Source organism: Delphinapterus leucas, chromosome 17, assembly GCF_059928025.1.
Source record: "Delphinapterus leucas isolate spDelLeu-1000000601 "Yukka" chromosome 17, BTC_Dleu_Yukka2, whole genome shotgun sequence".
In the NCBI taxonomy this organism is placed as follows: Eukaryota; Metazoa; Chordata; class Mammalia; order Artiodactyla; family Monodontidae; genus Delphinapterus; species Delphinapterus leucas.
The window spans coordinates 40,429,482-40,456,635 of record NC_143145.1 but is presented as its reverse complement, the minus strand read 5'-3'; the positions used below and the strand labels follow the sequence as shown (position 1 = coordinate 40,456,635).

Below are 27,154 nucleotides of genomic sequence, written 5' to 3'. Positions count from 1 at the left end.
ACAGCAGTGTTTTAAATGACCTGAATGATCTCCCTGACACAGGGGATTGTTTTATTAACCCTTATGTGTACGTCCCAGCTTATGGTGGTTCCACTTATGATTTTTTGACTTTACAGTAGTGTGAAAGCAATATGTATTCAGTAGAAACCATACACTCAGTTTTGGATTTTGATCTTTTCCCAGGTTAGCGATATATGGACAATATTTTCTGGTGATGCTGGGCAGCGGTAGCGTGGGCAGCTTTCAGTCAGCCATGTAACCACAAGGATAGACGATTGATATTCTTACAGTCATTCTGTTCCCAGACAACCATTCTGTTTTTCACCTTCAGTATAGTATTCAATAAGTTACATGAGTTATTCAACACTTTAGTATAAAATAGGCTTTGTGTTGGATGATTCTGCCCAACTCTGGGCTAATGTAAGTGTTCTGAGCACATTTAAGGTAGATTAGGCTAAGCTATGAGTTTAGTAGATTAGGTATATTAAATGCATTTTTGACTTAAGATATTTTCAGTTTACGATGGGGTTTATCAGGACCTAAACCCAAGCTGAGGAAGTTGAGGAAGATCTGTAGACAGAAAACTTACCCTCTTAGTTGAGTGTTATTTAGACTGGTGGCTTTTGAATTCTCCTCCCCTCATTCTGTTTGTTATAAGCAATGAAGTCTTTCCAACAAATGAAATCTTAGGAGGAAGCTCAATTTATAAAACACATAAAGGGAGCTGCTGTGGTTTAAGAGGGCTAGCACTGGATCCCTATCTACTTGGTCCCTGTTTTATTACCCCATCCCTCCCTCTCTATATGGGCACCTTTGTAGTATCCTTGAAGAGCGAAAACCACTGTTTATGGCATCTCCAGGACAGAATTTTGAATTGGTCTGGTTAGCAGGTCCTGCTTCTGACATAGGTATAAAAACACTGTTAATGTCTGTTCAGAGTTAGTCTCACTGCTGTGTTCCGTGGTGCTGCTGTCTTGATTTTTCTAGCTCCTTGAGTCCTGCCAGTTCTTTTACATCTCACCTAGCTTTCTGGCTTCAAAAGACCCTTAGCTTGCAGCTAAATGTCGTAAAAAGGTAACTCGCAGACTCACTGACTTCCAGATACCTGGTCTTTTCTCACCTTTGGTAGCTGAGGGCTCCTTGAACCAGGGATGACACGTTCAAATGCTTATTTGATCCAGGATGGGAACACTAATGAGTGACCCAGGATTCGTGTGACACCATCAGGAGAAGCGGGACTATGGTGACTTGATGACCGGTTAGCCACTTCTCATGGGGTTGCTCCCAGGTCTTCTGATTTTTCCAGAAAAAAATATAAATCCAGATTTTTATGTGAAATCTCCTGACCTTTTAATGTCGCTAATTGTTTTGATATTTGGAAAAACACTGTGCAGGCCAAACAAAATATATCTGACCTGGATGCAGCCCACAGATCACTCATTTGTCACCTCTGCCTCAAAGTTTGCCTTATCTGTCTTGTGCTTTGGCTACTGCCTGGTCTCAGCCCCTATCTGCTGTTCCTACCCGGGTGTCACCTACCTCTTGGGGTGACAGTTCATTGAAATGGCTGTCATGTTAACCTTGACTTCCAAGTCATCTGGTACTGAGAACAGGCAGGACAATGTCTGAGCACTTAACCTTACTGCTTGTCTTAAGTACTTTTACCAAATGCTGGTGCTTGGGAGGCCTGACTTGTTTTGATACTTTTAGTAGAAGAGAAATGTTATATGGAAGGATATATTATGTTGAAAAAGTAAAAGAGGCCAGCACTTTTATTTTTTTTTGCGGTACGTGGGCCTCTCACTGTTGTGGCCTCTCCCGTTGCGGAGCACAGGCTCCGGACGCGCAGGCTCAGCGGCCATGGCTCACGGACCCAGCCGCTCCGCGGCATGTGGGATCTTCCCGGACCGGGCCACGAACCCGTGTCCCCTGCATCGGCAGGCGGACTCTCAACCACTGCGCCACCAGGGAAGCCCGAGGCCAGCATCTTATTAGTCACTGACTCTTAAACCTCTTTGCCCTTTAGGGTTTTTCTGCTTCATTGTGCTCTAATGTGAATCAGGTGACTCCAATGTAATTAGAAATTGGATTTTCCCTCCTCTTATTCTAATAGATTGATAGGCTAAAGAGCAGTCAGTTTTTTTTATTTATAAAAAAAGGTGTTTAACCGTCTTAGAATTTTCTCTACCTTTTGATTTGTGGATTTTAAGCTTTTGAGCATTTTGGGCATAGCCTTCTTGAAACAGAAAACCTTTGCCTTCCTTGGGATTATTTGTCACATTCTGAGGGTAGATGTGGTCAGTATCATCTTGGGAAACCAAGAAAGCACTTTATAAATCACAGAGTTTTCTCTCTTCTTGAGTCAGTATCAGAAATATTTTCTGAGCCAGCTGTGCTGGTCTTCTGGGTGTGGGATTATAGATGTGGTCCCTGAGATTGAGCTAGTGGAGTTCATTAGAGCACAGGGTCATGTGTTTGATCCCCATACAGGTCTGTTAACTAAGTCGAAGGAGGGACTCCTGGCTCAGCCTGTCTGGCAAATGTATGGTTTCAGGCTCAAGAAAAATCAGATTAGAGAGTGAGAAATCCTTCATCACTAGGCGAAAAAGGAACTCAAAGCGCGTGTCCTGTTGGATGTATTATGTCATTTGTGGATGGAATCAGAACCTAGATTACCTACATATAGGGAGAACGTTTGCATCACAACAGATGTAATACACGTCACACAAATTTAAATAACCAGTGGAAACCAATGACTTCCAAGAAATCTGGGAAATGACAGGGAGTCTTACAGCTGACGGAGCTGGGGTGGACCTCCGTGGAACTCTGAGTGTGCTAGAGAGCTCTGTGTGATTCCTTGTTAGGTGTGAAGCCATGCGTGTGCACCTTGAGACAACACTTTTCCCATGCAGGGTGGGTAAAAGGGTGGAGAGAGTTGTATTGGGCACGGTGTAGACACTCATCCTGTGGGTGCCTTACACACCTTGTATATTTGGACATCCTGGTTTCACATCTCCTGAGCATTTTCCTATGGAAATCTTCTATAGGAAAGAGTATTTTCTAGCTGTGCCTATTTTTCAGGGATGAGAATTTAAAAAATTATTTTTTATTATGAAAAATTTCAAACAAAGTAGTTAGTATATAATACTGAATATATACACATCATCTGGATTTAATAATTGTCAACATTTTGTCATATTTGCTTCATCATTTTTGTTTTATTGCTAGTGTTATATCATCCCTACATATTTCTCTAAAAATATGACTATTTCCTGCAGTACCATATACTATTATTGCTCTTATTAAAATGAGCTGAAATTCCTTAATATCATCTAATACTTGATCCATATTCATTCCCGTTTGTCTCCAAAGTATCTTTTGTAGTTGGTTTGTTCAGTTCAGGATCTAATCAGGGCCAGTGCCTTTCACTTCATTCTTATGTCTCTTCAGCCTCTTTGAGCTTAGAACAGTCTTTCCTCATCCTTGCTTTTGTGTGTATGTGTGTGTTTGTTTGTGTGAACACAGGACATTGACTTGTTGAAGAGACAAGCCAGTTGGCTTATACCATGTCTCATCTCCTGAATTTGTCTGATATCTCAGGATGAGTTTTGATGCTTTATTTGATATTGAAAATGGCCTTGGGTCTGGAGATTGGCAGCAGTTGGGAGACCCTGTACACAGAGGGCCTCGGATAATGAGGAGGATAAACACAAAGGCAGTGGCAGTGTTCCATGTTCCCGTGTCTTGCCCCCTGTCAGAGCTGACAGACTCATGTGAACACTCAGGACCATAGTCCTTTCAGAAGGAATCAGCTAATTTTTTATCTTTGCTAGGCTAGCACAGAGCTTGAGGATATAATGATCCTACTGGACATATATTTTAAATAACATATCCTGAATAGAACAAGTTAAAACGAAGAGACGGGAAGATGAAAGGAAACTAAAGCTATGAGAAGGCCATAGAAAATTACCAGTGGCCTGAAAGCTTGAGTTTATTCTCCTCTCCTGAAGTCAGCTCATCTCTCTTGGGGGTAGCAAGAAACCAAATTTGGAATAGACAACTGCAGAGGATCAAGTGTCTTGGGAGAAGCTGATGACAGACATTAGGATATTAGACTTGGGAAGATGAACACAGCCAAAGAAGAAAGCTTAGTACAGGGAGGGAAACAGTGAGATGGTCCAGCTCATCTCTTTTCTCCTTCCCCCAAAAGACTGGTGGTTGTCAGAGGGCCTGTAAAATCTTTCTAATCTTAAAGGTTTTGGAAAACTACTCAATCCTTAGCATTCCTAACCTGGAGCAGGGGATCTGAAACTTGAATGGTATCACGCGGGAAGCTTTACAAAACTACTGATGCCTGGGTCCCACCCTCAGAAATTCTGATGTAATTTGTCTCAGATGTGGCCATGGCAACAGGAGTTTTAAAGGCTCCCCAGGTGATTCTAATGTGCATCTACGTTTGAGACCTACTGACCTAGAGCAATAAACTGTATATACATTAACTTTAAAAAAAGAAAAGACATATTCAATTGTCCTCCCTACCTCCATTAAACTTTATGGAATTCCAATGCATAAAAAAGATAAAAGTGGAGGTTCTTCATCTAAGGTAGTTCTGAAGCCTTGCTCATTGGGCACCATTTACCACCTGCATTACTAATTTTTTCCAAACTCTCACTTCCTTCTTATAGCAACATCTGCCTAGAACTAAGATCCAAAGAGGAAGACTGTTCAAAAAAATCACTGATCTAGAGTTTACTGGATTTTAACCATCTAGACCTGGATTTGAACCGTGTCTCTGTCACTTATTAACTGTGTGACTTTGGACAACTATAGCTAAACTCTCTGACCCTCAGTTCCTTTACCTCTTAGTTAGAGATAATACCTGTCTCACAACCTGTTAACGAAAACGAACGTTGGATATAAGCTAGTGTACTCTTAATACAGGTTGGCTCCTTGGATACTTCAGGCTTTCCTGGAATCCACCATAAGCTTTCAGGTCTGTGTTGGTGTGGGATTGATGGTTTGGTTTAATCTGGGAACTTTCAGTTACCTTTGTATTGTACTTGTACTGTAGGATGAACACGGATTCCCTCTACATATGATGGGTCCAAAATTCTTGATTGACTTGTAGCATCACGGGACCAGATGGGGTGGGGAAGGAGTAGTTCTTTGTTGAATGATGAAGGAGAAGCCAGGAGCTTCCATGAAATGTCTCAGGAAATACTCTGTAACTTGAATGAACTGAGATAATCAGTGGAGAGGGAATCAGGCACAAACCTGTTTTCATGAGAATGAAAATGGTATGAGGGTCTGTAAATAGTGGTGGTGGATGGGCCGGGGGTTGGGAGGTTTGATGTGGGAAGGAGATCTCTGTGGACCAGACAGAGGTGGCAGGTTCATGGATGAGGGAGCATTTTTTTTTTTTTTTTTTTTTTTTTTTTACGGTATGCGGCCTCTCACTGTTGTGGCCTCTCCCGTTGCGGAGCACAGGCTCCGGACGCGCAGGCTCAGCGGCCGTGGCTTCCGGGCCTAGCCGCTCCGCGGCATGTGGGATCTTCCCGGACCGGGGCACAAACCCATGTCCCCTAAATCGGCAGGCGGACTCTCAACCACTGCGCCACCAGGGAAGCCCGAGGGAGCATTTTTTGATGAAAATATTTTTGTTAAAAGAACAGTGGAATTTGAAGCAGGTATGTAAAAAAACACGAACATATTCTTTCCCATTTTGGTATTCCAGTGTGGTTAAACAAAACTCCCAGGTCATATAGACACCTCACTTTTTCCTTTGTGAATATTTTACAGTGTTGCTAAGAAGTGGAATTGACTGATATGAATTTAGCTTCCTACTCGCCCTCCTCCTTCCCACCCAGACTTTGGTAAGTAGTGAAATGACTGGACGCGTTCAGGGAGATGACAGAGAAGTCAGAGGCTTGGGGAATTACAGTTAGATGATCTGTAATTGAATAACGTTGAGTAGAATACACAAATCAAAAGCGTCTAAAATCTGTTAAAGGAAAAACTCATTTGGGTTTGGCCCTGTCTCAATGACACTGAACTAGTGTTTCTCAAGTCTCAACATGGCCGTAGGTGGTATTTCCTGTTTATCTTTCACAAGATGACATCAATTTCCACATCATGTTCTTTGCACACCCCCGACCTCTACAGAATGAAAAATGCTTTTTAGTTTCCTCGGCGTTCACAGTGAAGAACCTTTTCTTTCTGGCGTCTGGATAAATGGAGGAATAGCACCCTATTAAAATAGGTGTTTGAGCCAATTAGGATGTTTGGTGGGCTCACTGTGGATTATCTTTAGTCTGTTAAATTTTTTTTTTTTTAGAATGGCTAATTTAATTAATTAATTAATTTATGGCCGTGCCACGCGGCACGTGGGATCTTAGCTCCCCGACCAGGGATAGAACTGGTGCTAGCTGCAGTGGAAGCGCATAGTCTTAACCACTGGACTGCCAGGGAAAGTCCCCTAAAAATTTTTTTTTTATTATCTTATTGACATGTTATTATCCAAAATATGTAAGTTTGGTTGCTAACCCACTTTAACATAGTAGTTGTATTTCTTATTTCCGTTCTTAACAGACAGATGACAAAAAACACTTCCAAGAAGTACAAAGTGGAAAATGCTTATTTGGGACAATAAAATCTTTTGGTAATTTGAAATTGAAACCAAGGCAGTTTCTGGCAAAATGTGATGCTGTCTGTACGGCGGCCTCTTCTCATGTTATCCTCCTGTATCCCCGTGCTGTCTGGCACACCTCCACTCACATCCAGGTTCTTAGCAGGGCCCCCATGTGGCTCTGCTGTCAGAGTTCACTTGCCCATAGTGTCCCAGTGAGAGCACCCCCTGCAAGGCAATGTTTTTTTTAGCATTTCTCCTTCCAGAAAAAAATATTTTTTTAATGCCTCAGTGTTAGTGAGTTGTCTGAGGAAAGAATCTGATGAAGATAGCTCAGATCAAGTTCTATGTGAGATCAACGGTAGGACTCATTGTTTTATCGTGCTGTGAGTATATACATTTGAAAAGAAGTCCCCTGTGAACCCCAACTAATGCATCTATCTGTTAACAAAGGCATTTTCAGAATTTCAGGTACAGATTTGATGGCTGGGGCAGAGTGGTGTACAGAGTCTTTTATATAGACTTCTTCAAATCTCAGCACAAGACTTCTGTTTCAAACCTATTTTAAAGACAGGACTTAAGTTTTAGCTTAATATCACTAAACTCCCTTTTTGTTATACCTCCTCATTGCCAGGACATTTAAAAGTCCCTTCCATTCCTACCAAAGGTAAGACATTGGTGACGTCTCGATGTCTGTGCACTTGTGACTATTCTCTGTGTTGGTGAAGAGGTGAAATTTGCGGAGTACAGGGATTTCAGTTCCTCACTTTGCATGCAGTTACCAAATGACTTCCTTTATTATTGTCCTGACTTTTCAGTGTGAGGCACATTTTTATTTCCCGTTCACCAGTTTTAACAATGAACTTTTTCAATCCATCATTACTTAATGAAGACATGGATAATAATGAATACGTGGTTCAGATAGTTCTGAGAACAGCCCCGTTCAATAGAAATAGCATGTGAGCTCCATACTAAGTTTGAATTTTGTAGTAGCCACATTAAAAAATAAAAATAAAAAGAGACAGGTGAAATACATTTTTAGTAATATATTTTATTTAATCCAATGTAAAAATATTATTTCAACATGTAATCAATATAAATAATTAGTGAGGTATTTCATACTCTTTTTTTCTTCTCTGTACTTAGTCTTTGAAATCTAGGAGGTAGATTGCAATTATAGCACATCTCAGTTTGCAGTAGCCATATATCAAGTGCTCAGTAGCTAAATGTAGCTAGTGACTATATTATGCGTGGACAAAATTTCTGAGTAAGGAGAGTATAGAATTGTGAGCTTAAGGTTTAATTTTAACGAGACTGTATTCTCTGTGAAAAATGTTGAAATACAAACTGATGATTTTTCTCCCCAAGTCTTCTCTGGTGTTCTCCAGTTCAGTGATTGTCACTGACAGGCTTGCTCTGTATGTTTTTACATGTAGGGATACTGTATACCTCTAAGAGGTACTAATTACAAGGCACACGGCTGTATGCAGTGGTACTGGTTCAGTAACACTGCTCAGTTGTCCACGCCAGAAAGGGAGTTATAGGTGTGTGCATGTTCACATTTACCATATAATTCCAAATTGTTTTCCAGAGTGTAGGATTTCTTCTTTTGTTCCATGTTATCTCCCATACTTATTATCAGACTTCTGTGTGTTTGCCAGTATTATGGTGTGAATGGTATCTTGTGATTCAAATGTACAAGTTCCTAATTCCTAATGAAGGTGAACATCTTTTAAGTTTTTAATTCACCATTCCTGTTTCCCTTTCTATGAAGTGACTTTTGCCAGTTTTCTGTTGGATTGTTCATCTTTTCCTCTTTTGTTCTTTGAGATTCTTCTGTATTCTAGGTCCTAATGCTTTTGATGGTATTTGTATTGCTAATATTTTCTCCCAGTTTGTGGCTCTTTTCCTCCTCAGTCATTCTATGGTCTTTCTATGAATCAAGATGATTAATTTTAACATAGTAAATTAACTGATCTTTTCCTTTATGGTTTCTGCTTTCTAAAATCTCATTTAAGTACATTCTACACTATTCCAAAGTTATGAATGTCGGTCGTTGCATTTCATGTGTTTTGATCAGTAGTATTTCTGTTATCGTTCAGTTCTATGTATTTTCTAATTTTAATTCTTCTATAACCACTGGGTAATTTAGAAGTGTGTTTTTGGATTTCAAATATGTAATTTCCTTTTATGGTTCTTCTTGCTACTGATTTTTAATTTAACTATTTGCTTTCAGATAACATAGTATGTGAGATAAGAGAATCTGAAATTTGTTGAGATCTATTTTATGGCCCGGAATGTGGTTAATTTTTATAACCATGTGTGCTTGAAGAGAATGTATATTCTCAAGTTGTTGAATGTATTGTCTCATACGTACACAGTAGATCAAGTTTGTTGTGTTGTTCAGATTTTTATATCATTACTGATTTTGTTGTTGTTTTTGCTTGGTATGTCAGTTACTGAGGAGGTATGTTAAAATCTTCCATTATTATGAGGATTTGCCCATTTCTCTGTAGTTCAGACATTTTTTTTTGCTCTATATACTTTTGAATCCATGTAATTAAGTGCATATACGTGTAAAGTTGTTATATATTCCTACTGAACTGAGCATTTTTGGTAATGATTCTCTTCATATCAATAATCCTTTTGCCTTTAAATCGATTTTTGTCTGATATTGATACAGCTTTACCAATTTTTTTTAATTAGTGTTTTTTGATATATCTTTTTCATAAACTTTACATTAAATTTATGTGTGTTAAGCTTTAGGTGTGTCCCTCACAAATAACTTAGAGTTGTATTTTATTTTTTACTCCAGTCTGACAATATTTGTCTTTTAACCAGACAGTCAAGTCCATTTACATTGATTGTGATTAACGTTATACAGGCATACCTTGGAGATATTTCAGGTTCTGTTCCAGACCACTGCAGTAAAGCAAATATCACAATAAAGCAAGTCACATGAAATTTTTGGCTTTCCAGTGCATATAGAAGTTAGGTTTACACTATACTATAGTCTGTTAAGTGTTCAATAATAGCATTATATCTCCAAAAACAATGTATCTACCTTAATTAAAAATTACTCTATTGCTAAATAATGTTAACCATCATCTGAGCCTTCATCAGGTTGTAATGTTTTTGCTGGTGTAGAGTCTTGCTTCAGTGTTGGTGGCTGCTGACTGATCAGGGTGGTGGTTACTGAAGGCTGGGGAGGCTGCGGGAATTTCTTAAAATACGACAACAGTGAAGTTTGCTGCATTGATTGACACTTCCTTTCAGGAACGATTTCTCTGTAAAATACAATGCTGTTTGATAGCATTTTACCCACAGTAGAAGTTCTTTCAAAACTGCAGTTGATCCTGTCAAACCCTGCTGCTGCTTTATCAACTTAGTGGATGTAACAGTCTAAGTTCTTTGTTGTCGTTTCAACAATCTTCACAGTATCTTCACCAGGGATAGATTCCATCTCAAGAAACCACTTTCTTTGCTCATCCATAAGAAGCAACTTCTCATCTGTGAAAGTTTTATCATGAGATTGCAACAATTTATTCACATCTTCAGGTTCCACTTTTAATTCTAATTCTCTTGCTATTTCCACCACATCTGCAGTTACTTCCTCCACTGAAGTCTTGAGCCCCTCAAAGTCATTCCATGAGGATTGGAATCAACTTTTTCCAAATTCCTGTGAATGTTGATATTTTGACCTCTTCCCATGAATCACGAATGTTCTTAGTGTCATCTAGAGTGGTAATCATTTCCAGAAGGTTTTCAATTTACTTTGCTTAGATTCACCAGAGGAATTACTACCCATGGCAGCTATAATTTTACAATATATTTCTTAAATAGTTAAGACTTGGAAGTGGAAATGACTCCTCAATCCATGGGCTGCAGCATGGATGTTGTGCTAGCAGACGTGAAAACAACATTAATCTTATACATCTCCATAAGAGCTCTTGGGTAACCAGGTGCATTGTCAATGAACAGTAATATTTTGAAAGGAATCTTTTTTTCTGAGCAGTAGGTCTCAACAGTGGGCTTAAAATATTCAGTAAACCATGTTGTGAACAGATGTGCTGTCATCCAGGCTTTATTGTTCCATTTAAGGAGCACAGGCAGTGTAGATTTAGCATAATTCTTAAGGGCCTTAGGATTTTTGAAATGGTCATTTAAACTTCATTCAACTTCAAGTCACTAGCTTCATTAGCCCCTAATAAGAGAGTCAGCCTGTCCTTTGAAGCTTTTAAATTAGGCATTGACTTCTCTTCTCTAGCTATGCAAGTCCCAGATGGCATCTTCTTCCGATAGAAGGCTGTTTCATCTGCATTAAAAATCTGTTGTTTGGTGTAGCCACCTTCACGAATGATCTTAGTTAGATCTTCTAGCTAACTTCTGCGGCTTCTACATCAGCACTAGCTGCTTCACCTTGTACTTTTATGTTATGGAGACGCCTTCTTTCCATAACTCAAGAACCAACTTCTGCTAGCTTCAAACTTTTCTTCTGCGGCTTCCTCACCTTCCTCAGCCTTCACAGAATTGAAGAGAGTTAGGACCTTGCTTTGTATTAGGCTTTGGCTTAAGGTAATGTTGTGGCTGATACTGTCTTCTATCTAGATCACTCAAACTTGCTTCATATGGGCAATAAGGCTATTTCACTTTCTTATCATTGGTATGTTCACTGGAGTAGCACTTTTAGTTTCTTTCAAGAACTTTTCCTTTGCATTCGTTCACAACTTGGCTAACTGGTGCAAGAGGCCTAGCTTTTGACCCCTCTTTGCTTTTGATGTGTCTTCCTCATTAAGCATAATAATCGTTTCTAGCTTTTGATTTACAGTGAGAGATGTGCAGCTCTTCCTTTTACTTGCACAAGTGCTCAGAGGCCATTGTAGGACTATTAATTTGCCTAATCTCAATATTGTTTTGTCTTAAGGAATAAGGAGGCCCAAGGAAAGGGAGAGAGCCTGGAGTGGTGAGAACACACACAACATTTATTGAGTCAGTTTGCCATCTTAACTGGGTGCAGTTTGTGGTGCCCCAAAACAATTATAACAGTAGCATCAAAGGTCACTGATCACAGATCACCGTAACAAATAATAATCAAAGAGTTTGAAATATTATCAGAATTACCAAAATGTGACACAGAGACATGACGTGAGTAAACGCTATTGGAAAAGTGGCACTGATCGAGTTTACTTAATGCAGAGTAACCTTCAATTTTGAAAAATATAGTGTCTGTGAGGTGCAGTAAAGCGAAGTAAAATAAAATGAGTTATGCCTGTATTTGGATTTATTTCTTCCGTCTTCTCATGGCTTGAAGTGTTTATCTGGATTGTATCATATCCTTTGGTTGAAAGATGTTCCAAGTCACTAAATAACCCAGTCCCCTACTTATAGCCCATTATGTTGGACTATCCCTATGACCCCAACAGGGTAGTGACTTGGGATTAAATGGCAACAGAACACAAGGCAGGAACTGGAGATGGTTAAGGACCAGTGTTAGGAAAGAAGAAGTTCACCATCATCATGTGTTTAAACAACTCTTATATGCATATAAAAGAGGAATTAAAACATTAGCAGCAAATGACAGAGCTAGAACAAATGAGCGGAATAATACTTTGTTCACTGAGCAGCTGTTAAGTGCCATGTACACTGCTAAACACTTTTCACATATAATTTACTTTTCACATACATAGTTTACTTCACACAACAAACCACTAAGGTAGGGGGTTATTGTTTTCATTTTATAGGTGAGGAAATCGAGGATCAGAGAGCTTAAAGAAGATACTCAAGGTCAAACAACTGGTAATTGGCAGAATTGGGGATTGTACTCAATCCTGTATGACTCTAAAACTCTTGCTTTTTTCATTAAGGTATATTGCAGGGAGGTGAACAGGTAAACAGCAAATAAAAGAACATTATTTTAATTAAAATTGATAAAAAGTATAATGGCCTATCATTTGGGGTGGTAAGCATCCCATTTTTGGACATTTCCAAGCAGAGAGAGGGTAGTCATAAATTAAGGCTATGGCAGTGGGTGTTTTACTTTGAGTGAGAAGTTGTACTCTAGAACAGATGCTTGCTGAGAAGATAAACAAAATTTGATAAACCATTAGCCAGACTTATCAAGAAAAAAAGGGAGAAGACTCAAATCAATAGAATTAGAAATGAAAAAGGAGAAGTAACAACTGACATTGCACAAATACAAAGGATCATGAGAGATTACTACAAGCAACTATATGCCAATAAAACGGACAACCTGGAAGAAATGGACAAATTCTTAGAAATGCACAACCTTCCAAGACTGAACCAGGAAGAAATAGAAAACAAGAACAGACCAATCACAAGCACTGAAATTGAAACTATGATTAAAAATCTTCCAACAAACAAAAGCCCAGGACCAGATGGCTTCACAGGCAAATTCTATCAAACATTTAGAGAAGAGCTAACACCTATCCTTCTCAAACTCTTCCAAAATATAGCAGAGGGAGGAACGCTCCCAAACTCATTCTATGAGGCCACCATCATCACCCTGTTACCAAAACCAGACAAAGATGTCACAAGGAAAGAAAACTACATGCCAATATCACTGATGTACATAGATGCAAAAATCCTCAACACAATACTAGCAAACAGAATCCAACAGCACATTAAAAGGATCATACACCATGATCAAGTGGGGTTTATCCCAGGAATGCAAGGATTCTTCAATATATGCAAATCAATCAATGTGATACACCATATTAACAAATTGAAGGAGAAAAACCATATGATCATCTCAATAGATGCAGAGAAAGCTTTTGACAAAATTCAACACCTATTTATGATAAAAACCCTCCAGAAAGCAGGCATAGAGGGAACTTTCCTCAATATAATAAAGGCCATATATGACAAACCCACAGCCAGCATCATCCTCAATGTTGAAAAACTGAAAGCATTTCCACTAAGATCAGGAACAAGACAAGGTTGCCCACTCTCACCACTCGTATTCAACATAATTTTGGAAGTTTTAGCCACAGCAATCAGAGAAGAAAAAGAAATAAAAGGAATCCAAACTGGAAAAGAAGAAGTAAAGCTGTCACTGCAGATGACATGATACTATACATAGAAAAATCCTAAAGAAGCTACCAGAAAACTACTAGATCTAATCAATGAATTTGGTAAAGTATCAGGATACAAACTTAATGTACAGAGATCTCTGGCATTCCTATACACTAATGATGCAAAATCTGAAAGTGAAATTAAGAAAACTCTCCCATTTACCACTGCAACAAAAAGAATAAAATACCTAGGAATAAACCTACCTAAGGAGACAAGACATGTATGCAGAAAATTATAAGACACTGATGAAAGAAATTAAAGATGATACAAATAGATGGAGAGATATACCATATTCTTGGACTGGAAGAATCAACACTGTGAAAAGGACTCTACTACCCAAAGCAATCTACAGATTCAGTGCTATCCCTATCAAACGACCACTGACGTTTTTCACAGAACTAGAACAAAATATTTCACAATTTGTATGGAAACACAAAAGACTCCGAATAGCCAAAGCAATATTGAGAACGAAAAGCAGAGCTGGAGGAGTCAGGCTCCCTGACTTCAGACTATACTACAAAGCTACAGTAATCAAGACAGTATGGTACTGGCACAAAAACAGAAAGATCGACCAATGGAACAGGATAGAAAGCCCAGAAGTAAACCCACACACATATGGTCACGTTATCTTTGATAAAGGAGGCAAGAATATATAATGGAGAAAAGACAGCCTCTTCAATAAGTGGTGCTGGGAAAACTGGACAGCTACACATAAAAGAATGAAATTAGAACACTCCCTAACACCATACACAACAATAAACTCAAAATGGATTAAAGACCTAAATGTAAGGCCAGACACTATCAAACTCTTAGAGGAAAACATAGGCAGAACACTCTATGACATAAATCACAGCAAGATCCTTTTTGACCCACCTTCTAGAGAAATGGAAATAAAAGCAAAAATAAGCAAATGGGACCTAATGAAACTTAAAAGCTTTTGCACAGCAAAGGAGACCATAAACAAGACGAAAAGACAACCCTCAGAATGGGAGAAAATATTTGCAAATGAAGCAACTGACAAAGGATTAATCTCCAAAATTTACAAGCAGCTCATGCAGCTCAATAACAAAAAATCAAACAACCCAATCCAGAAATGGGCAGAAGACGTAAATAGACATTTCTCCAAAGAAGATATACAGATTGCCAACAAACACATGAAAGAATGCTTAACATCATTAATCATTAGAGAAATGCAAATCAAAACTACAATGAGATATCATCTCACACCGGTCAGAATGGCCATCATCAAAAAATCTACAAACAGTAAATGCTGGAGAGGGTGTGGAGGAAAGGGAACCCTCTTGCACTGTTGGTGGGAATGTAAATTGATACATCCACTGTGCAGAACAGCATGGAGGTTCCTTAAAAAACTAAAAATAGAACTACCATACGACCCAGCAATCCCACTACCGGGCATATACCCTGAGGAAACCATAATTCAAAAAGAGTCATGTACCACAATGTTCATTGCAGCTCTATTTACAATAGCCAGGACATGGAAGCAACCTAAGTGTCCATCGACAGATGAATGGATAAAGAAGATGTGGCACATATATACAATGACATATTATTCAACCATAAAAAGAAACGAAACTGAATTGTTTGTAGTGAGGTGGGTGGACGTAGAGTCTGTCATACAGACTGAAGTAAGTCAGAAAGAGAAAAACAAATACTGTATGCTAACACATATATATGGAATCTAAAAAAAATAAAAAAGTGGTCATGAAGAATCTAGGGGCAAGACGGGAATAAAGATGCAGACCTGCTAGAGAATGGTCTTGAGGACACGGGGAGGGGGAAGGGTAAGGTGGGACAAAGTGAGAGAGTGGCATGGACATGTATACACTACCAAATGTCAAATAGATAGCTGGTGGGAAGCAGCCACATAGCACAGGGAGATCAGCTCGGTGCTTTGTGACCACCTAGAGGGGTGGGATAGGAAGGGTGGGAGGGAGGGAGACACAAGAGGGAAGAGATATGGAGATATATGTATATGTATAACTGATTCATTTTGTTATAAAGCAGAAACTAACACACCATTGTAAAGCAATTATACTGCAATAAAGATGTTAAAATAAAAGAACAGATGCTTGAATTAGATGACCAGCAAGGTCTAGTTCAGTTTCCGTCATCTTATTGAAACTGTGCCAAAGCTTAACAAGTGGATGCTTTTCAAAACTCTCACTACTTTTTGGACGTAGCTGCGATGTGAACTTGTCCTTTCTTCACTCAGGCTCCTTAACTCACTGCAGTGTTATATGATGTGCACAGGTGGTGGCTTAATAAAATGCTGTTTGATGATGACTTGATGAAAGTTGACTTGGCCTGTTTAGATAGGAGAAAAACAAGTCATGTGTATTTTATAGAGTGAAAACATGAATGCAGCATAAGGTTTGTTAATTTGAAATGCTGGAGTCAAGAGATGCAATAGCTGAGAAACTCCCTTTAATATCAACACACCTCCTCACATTAAAACCTTTAACAATCCAGCCATACCTAATTTTAAATACAATGTTTTAAAAATGAAATATTATCTTATAGATAGCTTTTAGTAAGTAGCCGGAATTAGAGAAAAAAGGTCTTTCCTCTGTGTCTTACTTTCTTGGTACATTCTGCCTTATGAAGGCCAAGAGCCCATAGGAGTAAAAAAAAAAAAAAAAAAGTTAATTTCTGTCAGCAGTCTTATTAGACTGCCCACCCTGTGGCCTCTGCTTCTGTCCACCTTATTTTCTTTATCCTCACCGTCACTCCATCAGTAATCACTTCTCCTTTCAAAGCCCAGCCAAAAGCAAATTTCTTCCAGATGCTTCTCCTTGTGCCTGGACCTCTCAAAGTATCCAATAGTGGCAGCTGAAGTAGACAAGAAAGGATTTTACCTTTTCGTATAGTCCTTTTAAAACTTGTAAAAGCAGTTTCACAGCTACCTGCTTCCTACAGCATGTCTCTGAGGTGTGTAGGAAAGGTCTCATTGTGGCCTTTTGATATGTGAAGAAACTGAGGCATAAGGAGGTTGTGAATTGTAAGTAGTTAGCTGCAGTTTTAGCATCTTTCAGCCCCACAGCTCTAATGGTCAAATGCTGTGTTGCAAAATATTTCCCACCAGTTTCTGACTCTTAAGAGTTTAATTTATATGACATGGCTGATACCTGGGGTTTGGGGTATTTGCAATTTTCTGAGCTCACTGTTGGAATGGGCCAACCAAGTGCTGCCCAAGGCATGGAAAGAAGAATGGCTATGAACAGCCTACCAGAATGTGAACACACTTTGAGAAGGGTCTACTGCTGAGGTGAATGTGCTGTCACCTGCATGCATGAGACCAAAGCCACTCCCCAAAAATTCTTGCTTTCGGAATTTGACCCTGTGTCTCTTATAGATTGGTTATTCCAGTTTCATCTAGTTGGCCCACACTGACTTTGGGTTGTTTGGGGCAGTAAGAGATGTGTAGTGTAAAGATTACTGGGAATTGGGAACCTAGGGTTTGAATTCTGGAACTTCCCGAGGTTAGATTCATGACTTTTATTGTCCTGGCCTCAGCTTTCTCATGTGGCAGTTGAGGGGCTTGTACCAGATCAGTGATTCTCGGAATATGTTCCTTGGATATGTATCAGAATTACTAGGGTGGCTTGTTAAAAGTCGAGATTCCTGGACTCCACACAGGCCTACAGGATTGGAACCTCTGAGGATGGGACTCAGATATCATCCTTTTAACAAGCTGACCAAGCATGTGCACTGAAGTTTGAGCACCTCAGAATGAGGTTCCTTCTACCTTTGACGTCCTATGATTTTCTGAGTGAGAAAGACAAAAAAGAAAGCAATTATGGATTTAATTTTGGCAGAGATTTCCTTACTCCTCTTTTTTTGTGTATAAAACTTTTCTTCTGACATACAAAAGCTGAATATATTTAATGTATGCAACTTGGTGGGTTTGGAGATAAGCATACACTTTTGAGACCATCACTGCAGTCAGTGCCGTAAATGTATCCATCACCTCCAAAAGCTTCCTCTTCCTCCCTCCTTTCTTCCCTTCCCCTCTTCCTTCTTCCCTTCCTCTCTTCCTTCACCCCTCCCTCCTAAGAACACAACATTAGATTACACTCTCAACAAATTTATAAGTATATAATACAGTATTGTTAACTATAGGCACTATGCTGTACAGTAGTAGATCTCTAGGACTTACTCATCTTGCATAACTGAAACTTTGTCTTCTTGAACCAACATTGCCCCATTTCCCCCTTCTCCCAGCCCCTGGTAACCACCATTCTATTCTCTGCTTCTATGAGTCTGACTATTTTAGATTCTTCATATAAGTAGAATCATGTATTCATTCTTCTGTCTCTGGCTTATTTCACTTAGTGTAATGTCCTCCAGGTTTATTTACATTGTTGCAAATGGCAGGATTTCCTTTATATAAGGCTGAGTAATATTACATTGACTGTAAATACTACATTTTCTTTATCCATGGACATTTACGTTGTTTCCATATCTTGGCTATTGTGAAAAATGCTGCAGTGCATGGGAATGCAGATATCTCTTTTGAGATCCTGATTTCAGTTCCTTCAGATAAATACCCGGAAGTGGAATTCCTAGATCATATGGTAGTTCTGTTTTTAGTTTTCTGAGGAAAATCCGTACTGTTTTCCATGGTGGCTGCACCAATTTACATTCCCACAAGAGTGTACGAAGTTTCTCTTTTCTACACATCCTTGATAACATTTATCTTTGTCTTTTTTGATAATACCCATCCTAACAGGTGTGAGGTGGTACCTCATTTTGGTTTTGATTTGCATTTCCCTGATGATTAGTGAGTGATGTTGAGCACTTTTTCATGTACCTGTCGGCCATAACTGATCGCTCTTCTTTAATGTCAAAGACTCTAGTTGTTTTAGATTTGCCAGAAACCATCTAATTAGTATGTGATGACAGTATATCATTTTCATTATTTATGTCTGTCTCTCCCAACTTATCTGCTTTGGTCCTGTTTTTTTCCTGCCTAACTACAGTAACTTTCAATCTCTTCTCATGCAAACTCATCCTTTATGCTATTATCTGCAGGGGTTTTGTTGTCTGTAAAATAACAAATGCAAAGAAGTCCCTCACACAATTGATATGTTATTTCTTTGTGTTATAAAGCACAATTTCTCAGCATGGCTTACTAGAACTTTTCAAGTACTGCCTCATACCTTACCTTTGTAGTTTTATCTCCCAAATTTTTACCATTCATCCATCTAGGAATCCTTTGGTTCTCAAACTAGTGCAGGTAGCTGATTACCTAGAGTCAGTCATCCTTTTCCTAATTTTTTTTTAATATGAAATAGTTTTATATTTTACTTCATCATTGGATCCAGAGACAATCTTATTCATAGAAAATATGCTAAAACATTAAACCATAAGGATTTATTTATAAGAAAGCAAGCACTAGATTTAGTGCTTGCTTTGGCTTTTTAATTTTTTTACTTAATATTTTTGTGTATGTATTTTTACTGTTTGCTACTTCTTGCTATTAGAAAATTGGAAACAAGTACAAAAGAATAGACGAGGAAAATTAACTTCCACAAAAGACCCTGAATAGGCAAAGCGATCTTGAGAAAGAAAAATGGAGCTGGAGGAATTAGGCTCCCTGACTTCAGAAAAGTAAATCAAAACAGTATGGCACTGGCACAAAGACAGACTTATAGATGAATGGAACAGGATAGAAAGTCCAGAAATAAACGCATGAACCTATGGTCAATTAATTGATGACAAAGGAGGCACGAATATACAAGCAAGAAAAGACAGTCTCTTCAATAAGTGGTGCTGGGAAAACTGGATAGCACCATGTAAAAGAATGAAATTAGAACACTCTCTAACACCATACACAAAAATAAACTCAAAATGGATTAAAGACCTAAATGTAAAACTGGATACTATGAAACTCTTAGAGGAAAACAGGCAGGACACTCTTTGACATAAATCACAGCAATCTCTTTTTGGATCCACTTCCTAGAGTAATGAAAATAAAAAGAAAAATAAACAAATGGGACGTAATGAAACTTAAAAGCTTTTGCACAGCAAAGGAAACTATAAACAAGATGAAAATACAACCCTCAGAGTGGGAGAAAATATTTGCAAACAAATCAATGGACAAAGGATTAATCTGCAAAATATATAAACAGCTCACGCAGCTCAATATTAAAGAAACAAACAACCCAATCCAAAAATGGGCAGAAGACCTAAACAGACATTTCTCCAAAGAAGATCTGCAGATGTCCAAGAGGCACATGAAAAGCTGCTCAACATCACTAATTATTAGAGAAATGCAAATCAAAACTACAATGAGGTAGCACCTCACACTGGTTAGAATGGGCATCATCAGAAAATCTACAAACAACAAATGCTGGAGAGGGTGTGGAGAAAAGGGAACCCTCTTGCACTGTTGGTGGGAAAGTAAATTGATACAGCCACTATGGAGAAGAGTATGGAGGTTCCTTAAAAAAAATAAAAATAGAATTACCATGTGATCCAGCAATCCCAGTACTGGGCATATGCCCAGAGAAAATCATAAGTCAAAGAGACTCATGCAGGCTTCCCTGGTGGCGCAGTGGTTGAGAGTCCGCCTGCCAATGCAGGGGACGTGGGTTCGTGCCCCAGTCTGGGAAGACCCCACATGCCGTGGAGCGGCTGGGCCCGTGAGCCATGGCCGCTGAGCCTGCACGTCCGGAGCCTGTGCTCCGCAAAGGAAGAGGCCACAACAGTGAGAGGCCCGTGTACCGCAAAAAAAAAAAAAAATTGCATGTACCCCAATGTTCATTGCAGCATTATTTACAATAGCCAGGTCATGGAAGCAACCTAAATGCCCACTGACAGATGAATGGATAAAGAAGATGTGGTACATATATACCATGGAATATTACTCCTCCATAAAAAGGAATGAAATTGGGTCATTTGTAGAGATATAGATGGACCTGGAGAATGTCATACAGAGTGAAGTAAGTCAGAAAGAGAAAGACAAATATCCTATCATACCACTTATATGTGGAATCTAAAAAATGATCTAAATGAACTTATTTACAAAACAGAAACAGACTCACAGACTTAAAAAACAAATTTATGATTACCAAAGGGGAAAGGTGAGGGAGGGATAAATTAGGTTGGGATTGACATATATATACTACTATATATGAAATAGATAATCAACAAGGACCTACTGTATAGCAGAGGGAACTCTATTCAATACTCTGTAATAATCTTTATGGGAAAAGAATCTGAAAAAGAGTAGATATATGTATATGTATTACTAAGTCACTTTGCTGTACACCTGGAACTAACACAACATTGTACATCAACTATTTTCCAATATAAAATAAACATTTAAAAACACCCTCCAAATTACAAAATAAATGAGTTGTGGGGATAACATGTACAGCGTGGAGAGTATAGTAATATATTCAAAGAGTAAGATATTACAAAGAGTATGTAATATCTTTGTATGATGACAGATGGTAACTAGACTTATCATGGGGACCGTTCTGAAATGTACAGAAATATTGAATCACTGTGTTGTGCACCAGGAACTAACACAGTGTTGAGGTCAATTATACTTCAACAAATAAACAAACAAACTCATAGAAAAAGATCAGATCTGTGATTACCAGAGGTAGAGGGTAGGAGGAGAAGGAATTGGATGAAGGCAGACAAAATGTGCAAATGTCCAGTTATAAGATAAATAAGTGCTAGGGATGTAATGTACGTGATCAATATAATGAACACTGCTTCGTGCTATATGTGAAGGTGGTAAGAGAATAAATTCTAAGAGTTCTCATCACAAGGAAACGTAGTTTTCCTTTTCTTTTGTGTCTATATTCGATGATGGAGTTTCACTAAACTTATTGTGGTAATCATTTCATGGTATGTGTAGTGTCAAATCATTATGCTTAAACTTATACAGTGCTTTATGTCAATTATATTTCAATAAAACTGGAGGAAAAAAGTACCAAAACATTTTTATGCAAGAATAACTTAAAATTAAGAATATCCTATATATTACTTTAGGAAAAAGATTTGTTGTACCAGATTGCCATTCATGGCTTAAACAATAAACTACCTTGATTCAGTTTGTGCAGCACCAGGGTCCTCTGTGAAGTAGCAGGATCTGTGTTCCTGTGGTATTTTTCTTTCTGGAATGCCTTTCTGAAGCTTCTCTTCTTGAAGAACTCCTACTCGTTGTTCAAGACTCAGTGGATTTGTCACCTTCTCTGTGAAGCCTTTTCTGATGCCTACAGATCCAATGAAGTACTCTCTCCTATATATTTTCCATGTTACTTGGGGTATTTGTCTATACTTTTTTATAATTCATATTGCACATAATAACACTAACTGTAATTATTATTATTCTGTTTCTGTCTCTCTTGCTAGGTTATGTTTTTTATTCTGCTTTATACCTAAGTGCCTCTGTGGGGTCTGACATAAAGTGATGTTCAGTAATTGATGTTAAATGAAAAATTCCTTTTGACTAAGTTATTTGTTCTTTAAGAAATTTATCCTTCTTACCTTATTTTGTAGTACCTGGAACACAGGATCTTATAGGTACCCACTTAACAATGATAGACTGGCCAAGTGATCTGACTTCTCTCCTTGCTCTGGGAAATAGTTTAACTCTGTCAAAGAGCAATCAAGAAAAATTCACATATTGAGTGTGATGTGATGATGGCTATTTGAAAAGCTTGGAACTACCTTCTTAATTTAATAGACTTGTGTCTGTCTCAAGTCTGGATTGGGGCCAGTGTTTGAGTATCTCAATTAGTAAGTACCAGAACTCAGGAATTCATAATCTTTCATTCTGACCTGAAAAATTGCTGAGATGATTTGTCAGTAAACAGTACAGACCTTCTAGGACTAGAAGGAAGAGGGAGGAAGCCTACAGCTTGGAAGGGGTGCTCGCTGCCAGTGTGGAACTCAGGAAAGAGGCTTAGTTCAGGTCTGGTAAAGAGCTTGAGAATGACGGAAATGTAAGAGCACAGTAGTCAAGAAAGTATCTTAGTACTGGGGGTTGGCTCGGGTGTGAGGGAAGAGGCAGTTTACACTGTTGGTGAGGACAGAAGTGTAATTTGGTACAGCCTTTCTAGAGTGCAGTTTTGCAGTGTGTGTTAAACATCTTAAGCGTGTTTACGCTTACTTTTCTCACCAATTCCACTTCTAAGAATTTTTCTTTTGCTTTTTTTTTTCCCTAAGTATTTTTCTTAATGGAATAATCTGAGACGTTTGTATAAATATATTTATTTGGAATCAATCTAAAGGTCCAAAAATAGAGAACTGATCAAATAAATGGATTTATACAGGGGAATGTACACAGGCATTTAAGTAATAATATAGAGTTATATTTATTGAAAAGGAAGGAGGTACATGATATATTAAAAAGAGCTGTCCATGGGGACTTCCCTGGTGGTCCGGTGGCTAAGTATGTGCACTCCCAATGCAGAGGGCCCCAGTTTGATCCCTGGTCAAGGAACTAGATCTCGCCTGTTGCAACTAAGAGTTCATATGCCACAACTAAAGATCCTGCATGCCACACGAAGATCCCACATGCCACAATGAAATCCTGCATGCCGCAACTAAGACCCAGCGCAGCCAAATAAATAAATAAAATAAATAAATATTTTAAAAAAAGAGCTGTCCATGAAACCGTGGGTAGATTATGATTAATTTATTTTTAATTAATTAATTTATTTTTGGCTGTGTTGGGTCTTCGTCACTGTGCACGGGCTTTCTTTAGTTGCAGCGAGCGGGGCCTACTCTTCCTTGCGGTGCATGGGCTTCTCACTGTGGTGGCATCTCTTGTTGCGGAGCACCGGCTCTAGGTGTGCAGGCTTCAGTAGTTGTGTCTTGCAGGCTTTAGTAGTTGTGGCTCGTGGGCTTCAGTAGTTGTGTCTTGCGGGCTCTAGAGCACAGGCCCAGTAGTTGTGGCGCACAGGCTTAGTTGCTCTGTGGTATGTGGGATCTTCCCTGACCAGGGCTCGAACCCGTGTCCCCTGCATTGGCAGGTGGATTCTGTGCCACCAGGGAAGCCCGGATTATGATTAATTTTTGTAAAACATATATATTTATGTATATGTGGACCAAACAATCATGGGGAGTTGTACACTGAGAAATATTTTCTTTTTATTTATCTTCTTTTTTTTTTTTTTTGGCCCTGTGGCTCGGCATATGGGATCTTAGTTTCCTGGCCAGGGATGGAACTTTTGACCCCTGCAGTAGAAGTGCGGAGTCTTAACCACTGGACTGCCCGGGAAGTCCTCTTTTGATTTATCTTAATGTTACAAATTTTCTACAGAGAGCATATAATGCTTGACTTATAAAGAGATAACAATTTTTTTCAAAATTGTTACCTATAGAAAGGATAATTCATTCAGATTGGTATTCTCTGGATTGAATGAATAGTACTTGGAATAGAATAAATGTATCATATATATTAGCAAATTAAATGAGTGAAAGAGTAGGAAAGCAACTTTACTCCCAACTTGGCATTATTAGGTAATATCAGGGAGATTTTTCTGAATTTTATTCCTTCATCTTCTTCTACTGGAACTGCTTCTGCAGGACAGCTGTTTTTAGTTTTTCTTGAGATCTTTTCTCCTTCCCTGGTTTTCACTTCTCAGACACCAGTTTATGAGGTTCCATGCCTTCCTTAGTGTGAGGTTGTGCCGCTTCCTTTTTCTGGGTGTTGCTGGTGATTTCTGGCTGGTCATTAAATTATTTTTGCTCATTTCATTAAAGGTTTTGAGAGTCAGGTTTCATGAACCCATGTCATTTCATCATCCTGTGAGCCCTTCCAGTGGCTATAAGGTCTAGAAAATGCTTCCTCTCTAAAATTTGGCAAATATTTATCTATTCTGTTCAAAAATATATTTTCATAATTCTAAAATTTATTGAAAATCCATTTTTGTATGGTTTGAAGTGAGACCATAAGTTGATTTTTTTAATTCCGAAATAGTTAGTTTTACACAAATCACTTATAGAGTAATCCATTTTTTCCATATGGGCTTGTGATGTGTACTTTGTCGTATATTAAGTTATAATATATATGAGTCTATTTCAGGCCTGTTTGTTTTGTTGCATTGATCTGTCTATTGATTCTTACATTGGTATTATACTGTTTTAATTATTAAAAGATAATTATACAATTTAATATCTGGTTTGGGTACATTTCCACTGATTTTACTTTTTCTTTTTTTACCATAAATATCTTCATGCACAATTTTTGCCATACTCAATGCTTGGCATTATTCCAGAAATATATGTTTATTTGGGAAAAATTGACATTTTCCATTATTTAGTCTACCCTCCAAAACATTTAAAATTTTCTGTTTCATCTCTCAGGGTTTTACTTAAGTAATTTATAGTTTGTAGCTATTGTGAATTAGACCTTCCCCTCATTACATTTTCTAATTGGTTATTGCTAGTATATAGAAAACTGAATCTTGAATATATATTTTATACTTAGCCAATTTGTTGAGTGTTATTATTAGTTTTAATAGTTTTTTGATTCTCTTATTTTTCTAGGAAAACAGTCATCTTGTACAAATAATTATAATTTCTGTTCTATTTTCAATTTTAGTATATGTGCTGCTGAAGGGAGTGCAATCCCCTTTTCAAATATTTATATATCTTTCTTCTTTTCTTGAATGTTAGTAGTGATCCTGGACATCCTTACCTTCTTCCTGATTTTAATGAGAGCAATTTTAGTAATTTGCTGGTAAAAGGGATTGGCAATTGGTCTGAGAGATTAAGAAATACACTTTGCTTCCTAGATCACTAGGAGGCTTAAAAATCAGAAAAAAAGGTGTTGAATTTTATCAAATGATCTTTTGTCCTTTTTGATAATTATGTGCTCTTTCTCATTTGACCTAGTGTTGTTTAATGTGTTATATTAACATACTTTCTAATATTAAATAATCCTTTTATTCCTGAGGTAATCCCTACTTGATTGTGCTGGCTTACTGTTTTAATATACTTGACTTAATTTCGCTGGTTCCTCATTTAGGATTTTCACAACTGTATCCATAAATGAATCATGTCTGGAGTACCATTAATTGAAGTGTTTTCTAAAAAGGAATATTATGAGGAACAAAAAGGGTTCAATGGTCAAATGCATTTGAGAAAGACAGAAAAAAACATTTAAACGAATTTCTTTGCTTCTGGCCTCTCAAAGACTTTAATATGCTAATACATGCTGTAAATTTCTGAGAGAGTGTTTTCCAAACTAGTCCACAATGGACCTTCCCTCTCAGAAAATGACACTAATGTCCACAGAACCGTCTTTGGAATATACTAGTCATTTTCATATTTTGGCATTCGAGTTATCTTAACCTCGTAAAGTGAATTGGGATAGCTTTTCATAATTTTATATGCTCTGGAATAGATTATACAATATGGACGTTAATCAGTCTCTTGAAAACTTTCAGGGTCTTGCCCATAGCACTGTCTGGTTCTAGAGCCAGTTTTACAAATTATCTCTTGATAACATTTGCAATGTCTTCCATGGATATTCGGCTTTCTTACTCCATTGAATAAATTTTATTAATTCATATTTCTAGAAAATTGTTCACATTATTGAGATTTCTAAATTTGTTAAAATGTAATTATGTGTAGAATTCTCTTTAATTCTTAAGAAATGTTATTTACGTGTTGGTAAATACAATAGAAAGAAATGATCTATGCCAAATATTTGAAACACAGTGTATGGCACTTTGTAAATGGTGAATTCTTTTATTTTCTACTTCCTTTCTAATTTTGTTTCTTTCTTTTTTATTTAGGTTTGTCAGAACTTTGTCAGTTTTTCCCAACTAATCACCCCTTCTACTTATCTATTTACCCACCTATCTATCCATCTATTTATTTTATTCTTTTAAAATTCATTAGTTTTCTGCTTAGATTGTTATTCTTCCTGTGTTTCTTGCAGTTGTTTTTTTCTTTCTTTTCTAGCTTCTTAAGTTGATTGAATAGTTCATTTAAACAAAATTCTTGGTTAGTAATAAAAATATTTAAGTCTATTAATTTGATTTTGAAATAGTTACGTATTTTGTGTTCCTTTATACATATGGTGCAACATTCAAAGTTTACACAAAGACTTGCACAGAAAATTGAGTCTCCTTCCTTCCCCTGCCCCAGTCATCTGCTCATCAGGAAACAACTACAGTTCCCAATTCCTTATGTTTTGTTCCAGAGCCACTCTAAGTGGCTTTGTCAGGAATGCATACAATTATAGTTAGTTTTTATTTTCATTAGGTTTAAATAGGATCTACGTTTAAAAAAATTTTTTTATTGAAGTGTAGCTGATTTATAATGTGTTAGTTTCAGATGTACAGCAAAGTGAATCAGTTATAAATATACATATATCCACTCTTTTTAGATTCTTTTCCCATATAGGGCATTACAGAATATTGAGTAGAGTTCCATGTGCTA

General features: G+C 37.8%; 1 protein-coding gene across 6 annotated transcripts in view; it reads left to right on the top strand.

Moving 5' to 3' along the window:
* CPQ (carboxypeptidase Q) overlaps positions 1 to 27,154 on the top strand; it is a 475,775-nt gene that overhangs the window by 46,633 nt on the left and 401,988 nt on the right. For 5 of the 6 annotated variants that reach the window (XM_022584747.2, XM_022584750.2, XM_022584748.2 and 2 more), the window contains exon 2: positions 5,800 to 5,873. The gene's annotated coding sequence lies outside the window, so the exon portion shown is untranslated. Of the gene's footprint in view, positions 1 to 5,438; positions 5,688 to 5,799; positions 5,874 to 27,154 lie in introns of those variants that run through there. The other variant, XM_089898876.1, reaches the window with a different exon arrangement.